The sequence below is a fragment of the Helicoverpa zea genome, chromosome 20, assembly GCF_022581195.2.
Source record: "Helicoverpa zea isolate HzStark_Cry1AcR chromosome 20, ilHelZeax1.1, whole genome shotgun sequence".
Classification (NCBI taxonomy): Eukaryota; Metazoa; Arthropoda; class Insecta; order Lepidoptera; family Noctuidae; genus Helicoverpa; species Helicoverpa zea.
The window spans coordinates 11,324,520-11,333,985 of NC_061471.1; the positions used below are offsets into that span (position 1 = coordinate 11,324,520).

The 9,466-nt window shown below is 41.1% G+C and overlaps 1 pseudogene; it reads left to right on the plus strand.

Annotated features, from left to right (window-relative positions):
- Nucleotides 1-5,974: 5,974 nt before the first annotated feature.
- Nucleotides 5,975-7,613, plus strand: LOC124640227 (annotated as a pseudogene).
- Nucleotides 7,614-9,466: the final 1,853 nt, after the last annotated feature.

Here is a 9,466-nt window from a genome sequence, read left to right on the forward strand (position 1 = left end):
TCATATCATCTTTCAGGCAATCCATCCATCTTTTCTTAGGTCTTCCTCTTCCTCTCCATCCATCTACATTCATACTTAGCACACACTTTGTTGCATGCGTATCATCCCTCCTCATTACATGTCCATACCACGACAATCTTCTACTTCTCATCTTTTCTGTAACTGGCGCTACTTTCAGACTTCCTCTAATGTAATCATTCCTCACTTTATCCATTCTTGTAACACCACACATCCATCTCAGCATTCTCATTTCTGTTACATGCACTCTCTTCTCGTCCCTCTTTTTCAATGCCCAACACTCCGATCCATACAGGACGACAGGTCTAATGACGGATTTGTAAATTTTGCCCTTCAGTTTGAGGGGCATCCGCGGGTCACAAATAGCGCTAGTTACCTGTCGCCACTTCATCCATCCAGTATTGATCCGATGCGTAACGTCCCTGTTCACCTCACCGTCACTTTGGACGAGTGAACCAAGGTGCCGGAAGTCGGAGCAAACTGGTAGGGGCATGCCGGCTAGGGTTATGGTCATGGGTCCCGAAATATCGCCAAAATCACAATGAAGGTATTCGGTTTTACTCCTGCTCACCTTTAAACCCACTGTCTCCAGTCTCAGCCGCCATGCCTCCAACCTACTCTGGACCTCTGGCCCACTCTCCCCCACCAGAACAATGTCATCGGCGAAAAGCATACACCAGGGTGCCTCCTCCCGTATATCTGCCGTAAGCGCGTCCATTACAAGCAGGAAGAGATACAAGAGCATCACGTTTCAGCCGACAGATAATCTTGAACTATTCCAATTGACTGTGTATGCGGCTACAGAGGAAAATGAATCCTATGCTGATGAAGCGTCAAAAGAAGAGATCGCCTAGCAGATGACATCCCACCAGGGCCCCTGTGGGCCTAATAAGAACATGAGGGAACTCATACTAGACCTCTCTGAGCTGGAGGTTGCAGTGAGGAGACTAGATCCGGATTTTAAAAGACTGGAGTGTGATATTTTTGTTAATGTTTGTTAATTTAATGTTTAATATTTTAATTTATGTATCCTAAAATACACCAATCCTTAGGTGGTAGGAGAGTGACCACCAACAATTGCATTCCCAAAGAGGGTTGACGTCAGGCAGGCGGCCGGTCGTAAAAACACAATGCCAAATCATATAGCAATATGTCGAATGTTGAAGAGATGAGCGATACGGTTTCTTTATGTTAAACCTAGCAAAAAGCACCATGAATGATTTCTACACAATTTTTAAGTACTTCAATTACAATTTTAGTCCGTGATTATATTGTGTCGTTTTTTTGGGGGGGTGCCACCCGATGGGTGCGCCTCTGATATAGTACCTACCCGAACGAATGAACCGATTTTAATTTAGTATTTTTTTTGTATTACAGGTGTTTTACGGGCGAGTTTCATGAAAATCAATTGAGCCGTTTCAAAGTTACAGAGGTTTTACGCTTTAAAGTCGCTGTCAGATAAACTTGTTAGGTCAACATTAAACTCTTCGGTACATAGCGCGTTGCAAAAATAATCTAGTAACTGACAGAAATATCATCAAGTTCACAATCATTAGGGGCGGCAAAAATTGAATGGCCTACTAGCGGCAAATTTGTAAATCCGCCACTGATCGACGGGCAGGGTTTACGCAGCGTAACTGGCTGTCGGTTAAGGTAGGATCGCTACAAAACCGCAGTTTGGAAAACTGACCAGGCTTCGAGCGCTTGCATTGTTCACCGGGACTTTCGGTTTTATCAAAGGATCGCCTCCGGTACATTCATAGACCTGCCGAAAATTCAATGCTGAACAGAGTATGCAAACATCATAACACCACACTAACATTATTTCTTTAATATCAGTTTAATCGCCTCGTTTTATACTTATACCGTAACCTCTTAATGTAATTTTAAGCCAGACTACGCACCTATAACTACTCATAACCGACACCATCACCGGGATATCCCCAAATACTCCTAAATTACCGGGTAGGCTGAGCCATAAGCACTGATGTCGTGTTCACGGCGCGACGAGGCAGACCCGGGCGGAAATTGCGTATTAGAGAGCATCGACTGTTAGCAGTAACGAGTGATCTTGCAGGACACTCTGATGGTCGCCGGGGATCAGCAAGTAATTAACGAAGGCAGGTTAGTGATTTAGATCTCGTCTAGGTATCTGAGGATGGTAGAGTGGGTGTTACAAGTGTAATTTGAACATGGATTTTGGTTTATTATTAACAAGCAGGTCTCATTTTTCTTAGAATCTAATAGATGATATAATGATTCTAAATCAGTTTTGCTTAGAAAGTGTAGATAATAAAGTAACATAGTAACTTTAACATTGTACTGAAAACAGATCTCACCATACTAGAAGTTAAAAACTAAAATGTTTTTCAATGTTTACTTTTTGACCGCCCCGATACGAATAGAAATAAATTGCTAAACAGTGGTATTGGCAGCAAGTAGGTCGCCATGTTGGCAGCACTTCACTGCTGGCTTTTTGTTTGTGTTTCTGTATGTCCGCTCGTGGGACATTAAGTAGTGCGCCAGTCGCCATGAATAACGACCATAAATAACCTCACCTGAAACGCTATCCAACATGAAAGAACATATATTTTATTTGCTTCACTTGACGTGTATAGAGGTATTCGCTAAGTTCTTTCAAGTTGCATCTTTCATGCATGAGACATAGTTTCTATTAGATTGGAACCTTGTGAACTAGCAAGAGGAATATTGCGAGCATAAAGGCTATATGCAAGTACTTTTTAAACGATACTGCTTTCATGGTTCTATAAAAACTATCGAAAATATATTTATAGACCTGACCTTTTATAAATTTTTTTATCATCGTCGGTTTTGCAAAAACATTTTGAAAATCTTCAAATAAGTTTTGCCTCAATGCATATCAAATACTTCTGAACTAGTCCGTCCCTTCCGTCTTGCGTAACATAAGATAAAACTGCACACGTAACATATTTGACGATTCACTTTACATAACAAGTTCTTACTTCAATATCTGAATGCACACACATTGAGCTTACTTGGAAACAAATTCTTCTATATTTCTTTAGAGTAGAACTCATATTTTTGGGTACAGTTCGGCAGTTTTCGAGTTATAATGATTGTTTTGTGCCAAACGCAGTGTGGATGACCAAGGACATTCATGCAAAGTGAGTAAGGAAAAGATTTAGTCATATGGCTAGCAAGCCATTCTGTCTGTGTGAATACACGTTTTATGTAGCACCTCGTTACAGGGAGCAGGTATAACAATGTCTCTTGCATGTACTTTGTATTTTGACAACATTTACAATGATATAACCCTTGATGAAGTTTACCGATTTGCCGAATCTCGTATAATATAGTATTTTTATATCCATTAAACAAGTTCTTCGTTACAGCCAATAATGTGACAAATATTAGGATGTTTCATAACAGAAGCAAAAAACTAAATTAAAGAAGACCCCGTCTCCAATATGAGTTCACACTCTGTGTAAAGAAAACAGCGGAGTATCACAAGACAATTTCTAATTAAACTTGTTGAGCAAGTATTCAGCTGAAACTCGGGCGTCCAATTATAACGGCATAACATGTTGAACATTGTGTAACACACGAACACTCGGTAACGTAATAGCTATCAACTAAGGAACCAGTCATCAACAAACTCTTTGACAATCTAAATATACTACCTACTAACTTTTATCTGGTTTCACGTTAACTGAGGGAATAAAGTTGCAACTAAAGTAAAAAGAAGTGACATAGAGTCTTCGCAACTGTTACTAGTACTGGTCATAGAACAATATTTACTGTTACATCTTCAATCCCAATTAAAACGAGTCACAAGTTTCATTATGGACGTCCATCTTTGAAGCGCATCTTTTCAGTTTTCCCATAAACCTTCTTGCACGTCTTACTCAAAAGATATCCAGCCTTACACCACATATCTTCAAATCCTAGCCATTATTCATCTTCCTTCAAAATGACGAGCTTCATAGAAGTTTCCAACTGACTTGCAAGAAATCCTGAAAGGCGGTTCTTAGTAGAACGTGTCTGCTCGTTTTTCGAAGCGTCAATAGCTAAAATGGTGTGCCCTAGAGCAATTACTATATACTATTTAGTAAGCTCTTAGTTAAGTGTCAAAGTTCGGCTCAGTGATTGGCATGCTGTTAGGAAACTTTTAGACCGTCAATAAGTACGATATATTTTGTATTTATTTGTAAAAAACTGAAGACATATGGCACACATCAGAGAATGCCTATGTTAATGTTGAGGATGTTTATTGAACAAGTTGATGATTACGAGATTGCTACCAAACTACACGCTGCAGCGATAATAATGCGTGCCAGAATTATCAGCTAGACTCGATGTAGAATTCAGTAGAGTTTCCGCGCTCGTGCAAACTGCGATAACGCGCACTAAACTATGGATTTCTACATTAGCACGATAATTATCGGCCGATAGATTGGATTTGTAATGACTTATTTGTCCTAAAACAGAAATAATTTTGGCTGTGACCTGTGAATTTCAAATCCGTATATGTATAGTGTATTTTATGAAGAACCCATATTTTCACCATAATTTACTAATAATTCCCATATTTTAGTTAGATGAGAGTATGGGAAGAGGAGTATTTACAGTCCTCTTACATTCCTCTTCATCTCAGAAATAATATCTTTACGTCGCAGCTGAACTCCAGAAGTCTTCCATTCATTCATTCCATTGTAACTTTTCCTTGTGAAGAATTTGCATCTAAAACGCAATGGATTTTAGAAACCGGATGCGACATTATATGCAGGCTGCAGTAACTTAATGCATTTCAGAATTTTGACTATGCAGTAAGTTATAAAGAACAGTCGGACCACCTTAACTCTGGCACGAAGTAGTCGGAGTAGGTTTTGTAGGAAGTGTTATATAAAAATGCTAACCAAACAAGCAATCTAACATTATAACACAGAATCTGCTTAAGAAGCAATAGAGCTAAGTTAACCGCGACACAGAGTAATTCGGCAGTGTTAACCGACGCAGCAGACGAGGTTCAATGTCAAGCGCGCCGCCTGTGAGCGCGGCACACATCAATCGCGCAGAGCCTGGGGGGGGGGGACGCGTCCTCCGTGAAATGCATTCGCTTGCCGCACAAAGCGCATCCAACAAGCAGGACGTATGCAGGACAGAAGGTCTACTGTTTTACGTGAACATTACACATAGTTATAAATTAATGATTTGTCAATTTGGACGAAGCTTGATCTGGGTTTCTACAAGATAGATTTTCAAACCGCGTGAAGTCGTAAGGAAAAATATGATTCATAGTTTGTCCTATGATAAAAAACAACTGCCTACTACTAGGTTCCTCTGCCACAAAACAATATTACGCTATCAATTGCACTAAAGGTTAGGAAGGAAAACACTCAGCACTTGTTGTACTTAAGATTATTATGATTAGACTATTAATTTAAAGAGACATAAAATGAACCTTTTGTGTCAAATTTTATTGTACCGGATGGACCCTCGTCCGCGCCCCTCTCATCTGTGTAATATAATTCTATTTGCAGTTCCCTGTTGTATGTACGTTACGGAGGCTGTACCTTAGGTGTCGGCGCGGCTCACTGCTCGCCACGGGGCTTGCAGTTCAGATTGCATCCTGACGTAGCTCTGTCATATTACCAGTGTCAAAATTAACTCTGTTTGACTACTTAGCTATGTTATTTTGCATTTAATGGAATAAGTATGCTTTGTTAATAAACTAAAGAAGTAGTATCATTGTCTTGTAACTGAAGCTACCTAAGATTCCAATATGACAAAAGATGATTTGTGTATTTTGAAACATTGAAAATAGTAGTTATTGTATCTTATCATTCAATCCAATGGTTCGCCAAATATCTCCGCTTTTAATAAGAGGTCAAATATTTACTCGCATTGCGTAACATTCATGATAACGTCCACCAATATATATATTTTGGGGCTTATCGTAAAATAAATATTTATGAACAAATTGTTCTAGTAATAACATATTCTCATCAGTTTGATACAATCATGGGTCGACTAACTACAGCTGAGAAGCAATTCTACAAACACAATGGCTACATTGTGCTGAAGAAGGTGCTTTCTGATGAGGAAATGAACGCCATCATCGAGGAGTATGACAAGTTGTTCGCGAGGAAGAACCAGGACAAGATGGAGAGCTCGTGGGTGGGCAGCGATGCTGATGACAGGAAGAACAACTCGGAGCAAACGGTATGTGACACTAATTAACTTGATGATATTACCAATTTGCCAATGTTTGATAAAATATCAGATGATGGAAACGATGATTATTATTGAAGTTTCACTTCAATCAAGTGGGAGACTATATTTTGTTGAACTGTGTGCAGGTCAAAGGCATCCACAACCTGCAGTACCACCACGCGGTGTTCAACTCGTTCCTGTTCAGCCAGCGACTGCTGGACGCGCTGGAGGACGTGATGGAGACGCCCAACATCGTGCTGCATCACACCAAGGCGCACTTCAAGCCGCCGGAGAAGGGCGCTGCCTATCCTATGCATCAGGTGAGCACTGCCCTTTACTGTACGATCAGTTGATGCCGCTCATGGAAATCAAGCGATTTTTTTAGCTAGCGAGATTGCAGTTAATATCATGAAATCGAAGTAGTCACTTGTTTTACTCTATAGGATTACGTTAAATGAAGAAACCTGTCGTCTAATATATGTACATATGTAGAGCAGTCAGTTTCACAGTCCAATAACAAAAGCTACGTCGTTATATTCTAATCTTTTATAAGATAGCTTTTACATACAGGAAGGAAGTCTTAGGAACATGCATCAATTAGATACTTACAATTTACATAAATTAACAAGACGCTCTTCCGCTTTCATATTTAATTGAAGGAACTCGCTACTCAAACAATAAATTAAAATTGCAGCCCCTTATTCCTGGCATTCGTAGAATGTTCCAAAATCCATAGTAAGTAAGTCTTCAGAACAATCGGTGATTATTTTGTTATTTCCATTTAAATTTTATCTGTACCCAGGACTACCACTACTTCCCATACAAGAACGACTCCATGATAGCGGCTTTCCTGCACCTGGACGCGGCGGGGCCGGACAACGGGGGCCTGTTCGTGTACCCTGGGTCCCACAAACTGGGGCCCCAAGAGGATATCGGAGCTCAGGAGAGCAATTTCCACTATGTAGACCAGGTATGTCTATTATTCTTTAAGTGCAGCCTTATGGCTTAACTAATCTTCTAAGCCAGTTAATTAAGTGACTACATCCCATGATGGAAAATCCTCCGTCGCATTACAGAGTAAGTTCCCTCTGAAGCGACGCCAGTGATCGCAGACCGCGGCGACGTGGTGGTCTTCTCGTACCTGCTGGTGCACGGCAGCCCCCCCAACACCTCCACCCGGCCGCGGCGCATGCTGCTGCTGCAAGCCGCCAGCGCTGACGACGAGCCCCTCGGTCCCCAGCCGCTCCGACCCGGCCAGGGCTGGCTGCTCAGGGGCGTCAACGTCAACAGAGACGCCAGCATATCCAAGAGATTTGAAACTGCTGATGTCCTAAACGTACAATAAAATAAAATGCTATGCTTAAATAAAACGTGAACCGAAAAAAGGTATCTAAACAGAATTAGCTTCTTCACCTTTATAATAAATTCAAACATTTTTCAGCCTCCACATAGGTAAATATACGTCAGAACAAATATGTTTCAAGTCTTCAGCTACGGTTAAGTGGAAATAAATAACAGAAATAAACGTTTGAATTTAGTTAACAAACATTCCTTTGTTTTGTGCCGCAGCGTAATGAACAAACGTACCAAAGAATATTTAAAAGACCACAGTGAGCAGATAACATGCTAAAAAACCTCGCAGTACAGTTATACAAAAGCAATAATTTGACAGAGTTTATTATATAGCCACGCAGCGGTTCCCGGCTTGCCAAGAAACGAGAGAACACAACAAAAACTGCATTACCGACTGTTTCTGCAATACATACAATAAACAAAACTGTTGAATTTTTGTTTAGCTTTGATTGGATTTTCTGCAGGCGTGGAATGAAGCCAGCTTTTCAGGCTCATTGATCTTGATTTCGTCCGGCTATTGAGTTCGATTTCACGCTAAGTTATTCGTGTAACACGAGCGCTACCCTCCATTTGTTGAGCTCAGGCTAGGCACACAAACACTTAGCGAAACACTCGCTCCCGGGGGAAGTCGACAGCCGAACAATATATCTGGAACACGCCGAAATGAGCACAAAATATTCTGACAGGATGCGAGCAGTACAATCAGAATCCGTTAGTTACGCATTCTTATCCTCACCAGCGCGACGTGACTGAAGGCCGCCTAATGTGGAGTGTTTCGCAAAAAGCCGCAGGAGGCGGTGCGCGTAATCAGTATTCTATGGGCGGCGGCTGGTAGCTCCTTGTTTTTGTTCATCGCGGCTAATGAGCATTATAGACGTGATGAAACGCTCATGTCTGTCATTGGGCGCTGAACAATGGCCGCGTTAAGTGGACGCTAAGCCGTGAGCGATCGCGCGCATCCCTCACCGCGCCGCTCGCTCGCATGCTGAATACGTTACGCGCTAGCTTGCATACGTTCCTAGCTTGCTTATGCTGTCAGAACACGTTCTACTCTTTTAATTTTACGTTAAAAAATCTTGAAAGTATCACTTCGTTACTCGTTATCGCTTATTAAATAAATAATAACTAATTTAAGTAAAAATATATTATATCCTGTTCTTATAAATAGTAGAAAGATGACCGAAAGTTACGTAATATAACAACATCTTTCTAACATTAGGATTTTATCTAAAAAAATATGTAAGTATGTAGTATGAAAGCGTGTCCTCTTAACAAAAGCACAGTCGGGTATCGGAAAAAGAATTGCGTGGGGCCCAGCCGGGACCCGGAGCCCGAGGCTCTCGATCACACGGCCGGACCCAGCAGATAAAGCCCTAATGTATGACCGACGATTACTCCACGTTTATAAGAAAACCCTCGACAACTATTTCGTCGGCAGACAAGGAAAAAATAATGTTTCCCTTACCGAAGCTATTCATCAAAGTATTTACAATAAATACTCCTTATTTGTCATACTTTCATTCAAGAAGTCAAGCGTAGAGATAAATATTTTCGTTTCTTAATACCTAACTATCAAATCTGAAACACATAATTTTTGTGTTTTTAAACTGTAGACACTTGTCGTATCATAATATTGGACTCCTTGCTTGTAAGACCGACATACCTATGTAGGTTTCTGCTTACATAAGTACTAAGGAAAGGACAAGAGGGTTGCTTTCTAGACTACATACTGTTCAAACCTAGTCCCCAATCGAGGTGTAGCAGCGCAGCCATTAAGCTGGACAAGCCATGTATTATCGGAGGTACACATCGCACGTGATATAGTACGCCATGCGGTTGCGCTCACGCCGCCCCGCGCCGCACCACGCCGCGCCAACCTGCGCAATAACTCACCCGGGCC